Source organism: Dipodomys merriami, unplaced genomic scaffold (assembly GCF_024711535.1).
Source record: "Dipodomys merriami isolate MVZ:Mamm:240054 unplaced genomic scaffold, mDipMer1.0.p SCAF_22, whole genome shotgun sequence".
NCBI lineage: Eukaryota > Metazoa > Chordata > Mammalia > Rodentia > Heteromyidae > Dipodomys > Dipodomys merriami.
Genome location: NW_027203604.1, coordinates 22506428 through 22517748, shown reverse-complemented (window position 1 = coordinate 22517748; position 11321 = coordinate 22506428). Strand labels below are relative to the sequence as shown.

Below are 11321 nucleotides of genomic sequence, written 5' to 3'. Positions count from 1 at the left end.
CTTAAGCTGATAGTATTTCCTACTTACACTATTATGAATAGGAGATATTTATTTTCATAAACTGTCTTAATGACACAAATACATTTATCTAGGCCACTTTGTCATTCTGTGTAGCACCCACCAACTACTCAAAAACAGTGCATTTAAAATATTTACTTCAATAATACATAATATATGTTAAAACATAGAGCAAGCTTTCTGGTCCTGAGACTACATCTGAGAGCCTGGGTGCTGTCCCTGAGTTATTTTGCTTCACTCAAATGCTCTACTATATAAGCCACATATCCACTTCTGATTTTTAGGTGGTTAATTGGAGATAAGGCAATTTTCCATTAGAGGAGTATCATAATTTTACATAAAGCCACACAGTGTAAGTTATCCATGCACCCAGACTGTTCATGGGCTGAAGGCAATTTTATTGCATGGGTGAGGTAAGTATTTAGACATGTTAGACATGTCTAAAAATACAAAAAAAATGTAGTAAAAAGAGGCCATAAAGATAAACAATGTCATACCGATTAGTGTACTTACCATGACTAAAGATTGCAGAACTGGGACTTACTCTGAGTCAGTCAGTGATGAGTGACATGAAAGTTCTGGCATGCAGAAATTTGACAAGCTATAGTTACAAAATTCATTCTGTCAAGATACCTGCCACATGGAGGGAGACTTTGTTAGATTCTGCAACTCCATAATTCTTCATTGATCGTCTGGTTTAAATTTACAAATGACGTAGGTTGGGGGTGAAGGAGAAGAAAGAAAAAAAACATAACCCTGGGAGAATTTTAGCACCAATATTTGAGGAGAGAGTGTTCAGCCAACATTTCATTGAACACAACATTTCATTGGCCAGAAGTAATCATAACTTGTCAACCTAATGCTAGGCAGCAGGAAGAGGCAAAGAAAAAGGCTTGGTGAAGATGAACACTTTTTCCTTGCCACCAGTAACTTTGTATTTTCTTGATAGGAATAATCCTCTTCATGGTGAAGTGTTCAGTATGTTAAGCAGAAGAATCATTGGTCTGGTACTAGACATCACTTCCAAGGAAGGGTCAAGGCACTTAATAATTCTGCACAGCACTTTATCTTGTCATCTTCTGATCTTGACCTCTAGGTCCAGTGAACCTGTAAGAGTCATTGGACCCCTGTTGTAACAAATATGCATGATCTTCCCTGTTATTCATGTCTATTGCCTTTATACCTAAGTGAGACCCTATTCTGACTATTTAAACAAATATAATCAAGTAAATAATCCATTAGGGAATTTCTATACATTTTTTTTAATTGTATTTTATTTTATTTGAGAACATACTGTACAGGGGGGCTACAATTGGAATTTCTATATTTTTAAAAAGACTTTTTTGTTGTACAAAGTGAACTTGATTGTTAGATTTCCACTTCTATCAATCTCTTCTAAACCTTCCCAAATATATTGTCTCATATAATTGGGATCAATAACTCAGCAAAATATTAGTTAAAGCAAGGAATATATAACTAAAATGTGTCTATGTTGAATACATATGGAAGTGTAAATATCTAAATGCAGGACATAAACACCAGTGAGTATTTATCATTATTTATCCTTTTAACTTATGATGTGTGCTTACCATACTGATTATCTGCCCAATAGCTACCTCTTTCCCATCTGACAAATACTTTCCTTTCCCTTGTGGTTTCCCCATCCCAAGTAAACTGGATGATTTTTTACTTTGCTAGTAAGTGGCATTAGCAGTATAACCTGTTCCTGGAGAATGGAACACAATGGAGCTTCTTTGAAATAAATTTGCTCTTTAAATCAATTTATAGAAAGGGTTGAATGCAACCATTCCTTTTCTGCTTTTGGGAAATAGTTTATAAATGTGAGGTTTCTTCTACTTTTTTACATTTTTTGATTCATAAATGATGTTCACCAATAAACTATCAAATAGTGGATAAAAAGGATAAAATGATAGAGGATGGCTTTCCTTAGGACTTCAGCCTAGCAGAAATGATGATTCCATTATTTTTATAAGCCATTGAAGCAAGGAATCTATTACATACAGTTGAAACTATCTGAATTAAACTACCTCAACTCCTAGCTTGATTTTTTTTAAAATCTTCAGCAAAGTATTAAGAACACTCAATAAGACATTGCATGCAAGCAATCCTTCAGATTGTTGTGATTTTTTTCCTGGTCTTTCACTGCTGCCTCACTGATTTTTTTTTCTTTTTAAGTAACTTATATTTTAAAAATTCAAAAAGTTTAAATTTAATTTTTATAAATGTGACATCTTTTTCACAATACATTTCATGAGTTTATGCAATTTTTAACTAAAATAAATAACTTCAGTAATAAGTCAAACCAAATTGTCTTAATTGTAGTAATTATTACTAAACTTATAGGAGCATGGACATATGAACTTAACCTCCTAGAAGCTTTGGTGGAGAGGGGAAGGTGATTCTAATAGAATGGAGCACTGAAGGCTATGGATGAAGGCCATTGTTGCATGGTGTTCAGCCAGCACCTAGAAACACAGAGTTAAGTCTTGAATAATGACCAGTTTGTCTCTCAGAAATCTTTAAAAAGTAGCAATTTCATGGTGATCAGTCTAAAGAAACCTACAACATATACTTAAATAAAATCTTATTTACAAAGCTAAGAAAAATGTCACCATAAATACAAATGAGTTGATATGCTCCTGCAGTTCCACAAATGTTCTCTCAGATATATTTTATTTTTTAAACTTTTTACTGTATTTCCTTCCAACATTCAGCAAACAATTTCTTTTGGACAACCTCGGTCACTTTGCCAGCTATGAAGAGAAGTGGAAGTACCAAGCAATGAGCACCCTCAACTACTGGGTAAAAATTAATTAATTATTTTATTTATTAATTAATATGATTTAATCAATAATGACAGGGCCAACTTTCCCCACCGAGTCACTTGCACACAAACTCAACGGAAAGATGCTTCAAGAAAACCTGTTATATGCCAAGTGGCAGTGGTTCAGGCCTGAAATCCTCAGGAGGGTGAGATCTGAGGATCATGGTTCCAAACCAGCCCTGGCAAAAAAAACAAGTACCCAGGAGACTCTTCTCTAATTAATCACTCAAAAATCTAGAAGTGACTCAAAGTGGTAGAGTGGGGCTGGGAAAGTGGCTTAGTGGTAGAGTACTTGCCTAGCATGACTGAAGCCCTGGTGCAATTCCTCAGTACCACATAAACAGAAAAATCCTGAAGTGGTGCTGTGGCACAAATGGTAGAGTGCTAGCCTTGAGCACAGAGAAGCTCAGGAACAGTGCCCAGACTCTGAGTTCAAGCCCCAGGACTGGCAAAGAAAAGTAGCAGAGTGCTAGCCTTGAGCAAAGGAGCTCAGGGACAGCCTTGAGGTCATGGCCAACAGCTGAAAAAAAAAAGGAAGAAGAAGAGGAGGAGGAGGAGGAGGAGGAGGAGGAGGAAGAGGAGAAGAAGGAAGGAGGAGGAGGAGGAGGAAGAAGAGGAGGAGAAGGAGGAGGAGAAGAAGGAAGGGGGGAGGAGGAGGAGGAGGAGGAAGAAGAACAATAAGAACAGGAAGGAAGAAGGAAGTCTGTTATAATAAAATAGGAAGGGCACAGGTATGCTAAGAAGTATAGATAATTTGTTGGGAGTTTTAATACTAACTGTAATTCTTAAAGATGACTCAAATATAGTAGAAGGTGAGTTTCATAGACGTGTAGTCAAATGATTATGGAATGAATGCAATATGGAATTAAAATTGCTGATAATTAAGACTTCCTAGGCCAGTGGCTCTTAGGTTGCAATTCCTGAGCTGCAGGTGGAAGCCACTGGAAATATTTTAGAAATGTAAATACTTGGCCTGGTGCCAATGGCTCACATCTGTAACCCTAGCTATTCAGGAAGTTAAAATCTGAGGATCACAGTTCAAAGCCAGCCCAGGTGGGAAAGTCCGTGAAACCCTTATCTCCAGTAAATCACCAGAACACTGGAAATGGTGCTGTGGCTCAAGTGGTGGAGCATTAGCCTTGAGCTAAAGAACTGAGAGACAGCAACCAGGCACAGAATTCAAGCTCCAGGACCGACAAAGCAGAAGAAAGGAAGGAAGGAAGGAAGGAAGGAAGGAAGGAAGGAAGGAAGGAAGGAAGAGGGGGGAAGGAGGGAGGGAGGGAAGAAGGGAGGGAAGGAGAAAGAGAAAGGAAAAGGAAAGAAAGAGAAAAAGAAAGAAAGAAATAAAGAAAGAAATGTAAAATATCATGTCTCATCTCAGAACTACATTATGAGAAACTCTGGGACTGAGGTCCAACACTGAGTTTTTGCTCTCATTCTGCCTTCTCAGTTCATTTTCTTACTTTCAAGTTACTGCCTATTGATCAGAAAACATCCCCACAGAGAAAAAGTTCTATATTTCCCTGTTACATTGATCTTTCTTATGTAGCATACACTCAAAACCTTTTTCTAAACGACTTGTTTGTCCCCATCTCCTACACATGTTATACTGACATCAAATATAGTGAAAGCGGGGGTTACACGGTGGGGGAGGGACATACAAAGCAACAAAGAAATAATCTTATAAATGCGTTAGAAACACATGCATGAAAGAAACGAAAACATTAGGGGGGGAGGGGGGTATGATTGGGTGGGGGGAGGGGGGAGGCTGGGAAGGGAGGTGAAGGGTAAACAAAGGAGGAGGCTGCAATGCTTGGTAAGAAATGTATGCATTATCCTGCCCATGTAATTGTAACCCCTCTGTACAGTATGTTCTCAAATAAAATAAAATAAAATAAAATTTTTTTAAAAAAACCTTTTTCTACCGATTATAATCTCCCTTCACCATCCAAGATGTAATTCTTTGGAAGCTTTTAATATTTCACTATACTTTGGTGTATATTTGCATCAACCCCTACTAAGTTTCTAATAATGGGAAAAGGCATTTTAGGTTTTTTTGTTTGTTATGGAAAAAAATCAGTGCTTCCTTTCTGAAGACTGTCAGCTTATTCCTGTGGACAGTGAGAGAAAGAAGAAAGAGACAGAAAAAAAAGAGAGACACAGACCCAGAAACAGACGGGGGGGGGGGGGGGAGGGAGGGAGGAAGAGAGGGGGAGGGGAGTCCAGAACAACCAAAGGAGCTTGTCAATTTGTAGATGTACTCCTTGTCTGTTCTCCTAACTTCTTGCCGTCTCTGCATCAATTATCTGAGTTGGCTGGGGTTCACTTCTCTAAATGAGAGGATGGCGAGTCCTTAGACACTGAACCCAAACCAGAAGGATACAGAACCAGAGCTCAAAGGGAAAGCTCCTTCTCAGAAGCTCCAACCACGGAGCTCATTTCTGCATTTCCAGGTTCTGGGTGCATTTCTCCTTGTCTTTGCCTCTCCTCTCCTGGATCCCCTCATTCCCTTCAGGCTAGATGTCCCGCTGGGACCTGGTGTCCACCTGCAGCCTTCCAGGCCACGCCTCCTCCTCCAGCCCATTGCCCCTCTCCCCAGCCCAGTGCACCCAGGGCTGGCCTGGGCTTGGATCTCGAGCCCAGCACAGCGGGCACAGCCGCCTCCAGCTCGTGCCCAGGCACAGCACGCGGGGAAAACGGACACCATTGTCAGCGGCCGCCGCTCTGGCCTGGCGGTGATCACCACCACCAGGGAAGCCGCCAACAGGCAGCCATGGCCCTCTGGACACAGATGGTCCCTGTGTCTGCTGCTCCTGGAAGCCAGGGCCAGGGCAGCAGAGGGATGAAGATGGCAGGAGGAAGGCGATAAAAGCTCCGGGGCCGCCTAAAGCTCAGCCCAGCTCAGCTCAGGTAAGTTGAGCTCCAGAAAGAGGTGTCTGGGTTCAGGCAGCAGAGTTGGCCTGTGCTGGCTCAGGACATGCGACCAGGGGTGCGCCCAGGCGGGCGGGATGCCAGGCATGTGCGTGTATGGGGCTCACGGGGCGCATACAAGCCAGAAAGGGCATCCTCTGCCCTCCCAGACCACGGACCCCTGGACATGCTTCCTTATCGGTACTCTCAGATCTAGCTGGAGTAGCAGCCATCTGACACTTCCAGCTTGGATCCTAACAGGATGTTGAACTTCTAGGAAGAGGGCAGGAGCCGCTTGTTTTAAAACTCCCTCTATTTTCTTTTTTTTTCAACAATATTAATTTTTTTAATTGTGAAAATACCGTACAGAGGGGTTACAATTACATCAGCAGGTGTTGAGTACATTTCTTATCAAGCATTGTTGCCTCCTCGTTTCTTCTTCCCATCCCTTCCCATCCGCCCCCCACCTGATCCTCCCCCTCCCCCACCAAAGTTGTAAAGTTCGTTTTTCAACATAACGACTTGTACATCTCATTGTTGTAATGGGTCCACCTGTATCCCTAGTTAAACGATTTGTTTTTTTCCCTTCCCCTCCACAAATTATACCAACATCAAATACAGTGAAAGCAGGGGTTATACCGTGGGGGAGGGACATACAAAGCAACACAGAAATCATTTTATAAAATATGTTAGAAACAATTGCATGAAAGAAAATAAAAACGTTTGAATACTTATCTTGGGATTCATTCCCCTAACATCAACTTATCTGACCTTTTCTGCTTGACTCAGACATACACTGGTTATTGCAAATAAGGGAAACCATGGGACCTATGTTTCTTTGGACCTGGCTTACTTCACTTAATATAATTTTTTCCAAGTCTTTGCATTTCCTAACAAATGGGGCAATGTCATTCTTTCTGATGGAGGCAGCGAATTCCATTGTGTTTATATACCACATTTTCTTGATCCATTCATCTACTGAGGGGCATCTGGGTTGGTTCTATATCTTAGCTATGGTAAATAATGCTGCAATAAACATAGTTGTGCTCGTAGCTTTAGTACCATCTTGTTTGTGAGATTGCTGGGTCATAGGGAGCTCTATGTGGAGTCTTTTTTTGTTATTGTGAAAATACTGTACAGGGGATTACAATTACATGGGCAAGATAATGAGTACATTTCTTATCAAGCATTGTAGCCTCCTCTTTTGTTTTCCCTTCCCTTCCCAATCTCCCCCCCCCCACCAAATTTGTAAAATTCGTTTTTCCACATAATGACTTGTACATCTCATTGTTGCAATGGATCCACCTGTATCTCTATTTAAATTATTTATTTTTTCCCTTCTCCTCCACAAATTATACCAACCTCAAATACAGTGAAAACAGGACAAACAAAGCAACAAAGAAATAATCTTATAAATGTGTTAGAAACAATCACCTGAAAAAAAAAACCATTTGAATACATATCTTAGGGTTAATTTCCCTAACATGAACTTATCTGACCTTTTTTGCTTGACTTAGACATATACTAAACATTGCACATAAGGGAAACCATGAGACCTAAGTTTCTTTGGGCCTGGCTTACTTCACTTATAATAATTTTTTCCAATTCTTTCCATTTCCTGACAAATGGGGCAATGTCATTCTTTCTGATGGAGGCATAGAATTCCATTGTGTATATGTACCACATTTTCTTGATCCATTCATATACTGAGGGGCATCTAGGTTGGTTCTATATCTTAGCTATGGTAAATAATGCTGCAATAAACATAGTCGTGCTAGTAGCTTTAGTGTGGCCTTGTTTGTGATCATTTGGGTAAATGCCCAAAAGTGGGATTGCTGGGTCATAGGGGAGCTCTATGTGGAGTCTTTTGAGGAACCTCCATACTGCTTTCCAAAGTGGCTGAACAAGTTTAAACTCCCACCAACAATGTAGTAAGGTTCCCTTTTGCCCACATCTCCTCCAGCATCTGTTGTTATTATAGTTCTTGATTATAGCCATTCTTAAAACTCCCTCTATTTTCAATAGCATTTTCAAAACAATTTCTCTCTCATGTAATTTTGTTATTAACCTGGTTATTAAATCCAATTGTAAGAAATAGTTGCAACTAGGGAAAGAAAATATTATGTTTCATCCACAGTGAAGTAGAGGTAGATTATCTACTTCTACTGAGGGTTTATGTTTTTTGAAATTTCATTGCAATATTGCATTTCTCATTGGAAGGTATGCAGTTCCCTGAGTATCTCTCCTCTATTACTTTCTTACAGTTTCTGATATCATAAACTTCATAGGGATGAGTTTCTTACATAAATTATGTTAGTCTTGTCTAAAGATTTTCAACTTTTAAAGCTTGAAGTAAAAACAATAACAAAAAAGATTTCTTTGGAACATTCAAGGTGTAATTATGCTTGTTTTAATCCATACTTGATCTGCCTGCCCATGAATGGAATTATGAAATTTGAACAAATCTAATACTCCAGCTGTGAGAACAGTTTTAGGAAATAGAAAATTAAAGGTATTTTGTCATGTTTTTTGTACTTACTTGGTATCTTACTGTTTTAAAATAAAATGGAATATTTATGTCCCATTAAACTAAAGGTATTGTTGTGATTTCTGTTGTGTTTTATTTATTAAATCGTGTTGCTATTAGTAACATCATTTCATGAAATCTCAGATTTTATCTTTCCCCATATTGCTGGTGCTCTAAAAAAAATCAAGTTTTAAACAAGGTAAATAATACATTTTTGAATGTGTAATAAACTGTATACACACAAAATAGTTTTGTAATAATAACTCAGAAGTTTGTGTATATTTTGGTAGAATCACATCCTTAAGTTTCACCCATGTGATAGCAGAATTGCTTTCCTTTCCATGGCTAAATTTGTGGATCTAGTCACTTTACCTTGGGCACTTACTTTTCTTAACATTGTAGCTGTTGGAATAATGCTGCTCTGAACCTAAGAATATAAATACCTCTTCAAAGCTCTGCTTTTAAACTGTGTAGTATAGAATAGAAAATGTGATGGCTGGGATTATTTGGTATTTTTAGTTTCAGTGTTTTGAGGAACGGTCATACTGCTTTCTATATTGATATTACCTGTAAACCCTTTTTGTGTACCAGTCTTGAGGCTTGAACTTAGGGTCTGGGCATTTTTCCTGAGCTTTTTCTTCAAGGCTTGTGTTCTACCAATTGAGCCAAGCTCTGTAGTTTTGGCTGTTAATTGGAGATAAAAGTCTCACAAAGAGCCGGGCGCTGGTGGCTCACGCCTGTAATCCTAGCTACTCAGGAGGCTGAGATCTGAGGATCGCGGTTCTAAGCCAGCCCTGGCAGGAGAGACCGTGAGACTCCTATCTCCAATAAACCACCAGAAAACCGGAAGTGGCGCTGTAGTTCAAGTGGTAGAGCGCTCGCCTTGAGCTGAAGACCTGAGGGACAGCGCCCAGGCCCAGAGTTCAAGCCCCACGACCGACAAAAAAAAAAAAAAGTCTCACAAACTTTCTTGCCTGGACTGAGTTCAAACTTCAGTCCTCAGATCTCAGCCTCCTGAGTAGCCAGGATTATAGGTGTGAGCCACTGGATTCTGCAACTGATTATGGCATATTTCAATTGTTTTTTTTTTTTTTTTAGTCAGTCATGGGGCTTGAACTCTGGGCTTGGGCGGGGCTCAAGGCAAGCACCCTACCACTTGAGCTACAGCACCACTTCCGGCATATTTCAACTGTTGATATGTTTGGATGGATTAAACTGGGGTCCTACTGGGGTCCTGCTCACATCTGTAATCCTGTTTAGTCAGGAGGCTGAGATCTGAGGATTTCTGTTCAAAGCCAGCCCAGGACAGGAAAATCCATGAGACTCTCATCTCCAAATAACCACCAGAAAACCAGAAGTGGCACTGTGGCTCTAAGTCATAGAGTGCTGGCCTTGAGGAAAAGAGCTCAGCGACAGCATCCAGGACCTGAGATCAAGCCCCACCAACATAAAAAACACACAAGCAAACAAAAACAACAACAACAACAACAAAACCCCAGTGTTCATGATACTCCAAAGAGCCTAGAAAGTTAATCTCTTTTAAGAAAGGTAGACTATCTCTGAGATAGAAGTAGTCACCTGAGGAATAACAACTAGGGTATGATAAAGTCACTTGGGTTTTCTTTGATATTGTCATGTCTCCATGAGCATCCCTAGGCTGTGAGAAGCTGCAATGTTTTACTAATTTTTCTGCCTTCCCCCAATGCATGTCAGCACTGTAAACAAAGCAGAAAATTGTATCCAATAAATTCCTTAAAATTCCACTGTGTTAGAGCACTAAAGAAAGCAAGAAGGCAGACCTCCTTTCTTAAGGAAATTTCTTGATGGTACTGTGGTTCAAACTCAAGGCCTCATGCCTGCTAGGCTGGCACTCTACTTCTTTGTGTCATGCCCTAGCCTGGATTTTGCTTTTTATTGTCAAGAGAAGGGATCTCAACTTGAATGCCCTCAAGCTGTGACACTTCCTGGAATTATAGGCGTAAAGGCAAGGGATAAGCCATCAGCTCTTGGCAAGAGTGTTCTCTCTTGTCTTTTCCATTATGTGTGGGGGGGGGAGGGGTAGTGGGTGCTGGTGCTGTGGCTGGAACACAGGACCTGGACACTGTCCTTGAGCTTTTTTTTTTTTTAATAATCCAGGATAGTGCTCTGCCACTCAAGCTATAGCTTCACTCTTCTGGTGGTTAATTGAAGATAAGAGTCCTGGACTTTCCTATCCTGCATGGCTTCCAAGAGCAATCCCTAGATTTCAACCTTCTAGGTAGCTAGGATTACAGGCATGAGATACCAGCACCAGGCCAAGATTATTGTGTGTGTGTGTGTGTGTGTGTGTGTGTGCGCGCGCGCACGCGCTTGCCAGTCCTAAAGCTTGAACTCACAGCCTGGGTCCTATCAACTTTTGTTCTTTTTTTTTAAATTTAATTAATTAATTAATTATTTTGTGAACATACTGTACAGAGGGGTTACAATTACATGGGCAAGATAATGAGTACATTTCTTATCAAGCATTGCAGCCTCCTCCTTTGTTTACCCTTCACATCCCTTCCCAGCCTCCCCCTGCCTCCCCACCCAATCTCCCCCCGCCCCCAAAGTTGTAAAGTTCGTTTTCGACATGACAGCTTGTACTTCTCATTGTTGCAACGGGTCCACCTGTATCCCTTATCGACTTGTTTTTCCCCATCTCCTCCACAAATTATACTGACTGCTTAAGCCACAGCTCCACTTCTGGTTTGTTGGTGGCTAATTGGAGATAAGAGACTTTCCTGCCTGACTGCTATGAACTAATCCTCAGATCTCAGCCGCCTGAGTAACATGATTACAAGCTTGAGCCACAAGTGCCCAGTAAGTTTATTCTTAATATAAAAATTATTATGAGTTTTTAGCATGCATAAACATTTGAAAACAGATTCATAACAATATGTTAACAAAACTTAAATGCAATTAATTAAAATAATAAAAAGCCAGGCTTTAAAAATATGGTATTTATATTTTCATGTTTATTTAGACTAAAACTATATTCATCTT

General features: G+C 40.1%; 1 long non-coding RNA gene across 1 annotated transcript in view; it reads left to right on the top strand.

Moving 5' to 3' along the window:
* Positions 1-5566: 5566 nt before the first annotated feature.
* Positions 5567-11321, top strand: part of LOC138834893 (uncharacterized) — a 117880-nt gene continuing 112125 nt past the window's right edge. The window contains exon 1 of the long non-coding RNA XR_011374290.1: positions 5567-5773. This is a non-coding gene — a long non-coding RNA (uncharacterized lncRNA). The remainder of the gene's footprint in view (positions 5774-11321) is intronic.